Genomic DNA, 824 nt, shown 5'->3' with positions numbered 1-824 from the left:
AGGCTAGAATCTCCCGGTAAGCGCACCTTGGGGTGCAACACACATGATTGGAAATGGGTTAGTCCAGGAGCGAGAGTTAGCTGAGAAAAGGGCTAGAGCTAAAGAGCCAAGCAGTGATTAAAAGAATACAGTGTCCGTGTAATTATTTCGGGTAAAGCTAGCCTTGTGGACAGCGGGGTGCTGGGGACGCAGCCCCACCGCTCCTATTTCTACAGTTGGGGTTTAAAACCTCTGAAGAGCTTCCTGCCCTACTTTAGGGTTGGTAGGTTTGAAGATGGATGGTTGATTGATTGGTCAGCAGCTGTTGTGTGACCTGCCCTGAGCAGGCTTTGAACTTGTAGAGCCAGTCCATCAGTAGGGGACCTGCTGGTGGAGACCAAAGATGCCAGGCTTTTGTTTCAAGTCAGGAGGGTGAGTACGATGCTGGCAGTCTTGGAAACTTACTCCTTTGTTACCTAGCCATGGCTCATGGCCCCTCTCCCTATCTATTTGCCTACCAGGGGTTTGTCTAACACCTGTCTCTCAAAAGTGCAAACTTGGACTACATAGCAAGAGCCTGTCTCAAAAACTAAAAATAATGACAGCCAGAACAAGGATTATATTACAAGCCAGGCGTTGTGGTACATGCTTTTGATCCTAGCACTCAGGAGGTAGAGGCAAGCAGATCCCTGAGTTCAAAGCCAGCCTGTTCTACACAGGAAAGCAAGGGCTATATATCCTGTCTCAAAAAAGTAAACAATGAAATAAAATAAAAAATAATTATATTACAAAAGATATAAGAGCTAAACACAAAAGAGCCAAAGCACAAAACCAACTTTCAAAAA

The sequence above is a fragment of the Microtus ochrogaster genome, chromosome 5 (genome assembly GCF_000317375.1).
Source record: "Microtus ochrogaster isolate Prairie Vole_2 chromosome 5, MicOch1.0, whole genome shotgun sequence".
NCBI lineage: Eukaryota > Metazoa > Chordata > Mammalia > Rodentia > Cricetidae > Microtus > Microtus ochrogaster.
Note: the sequence above shows the minus strand (reverse complement) of the source record.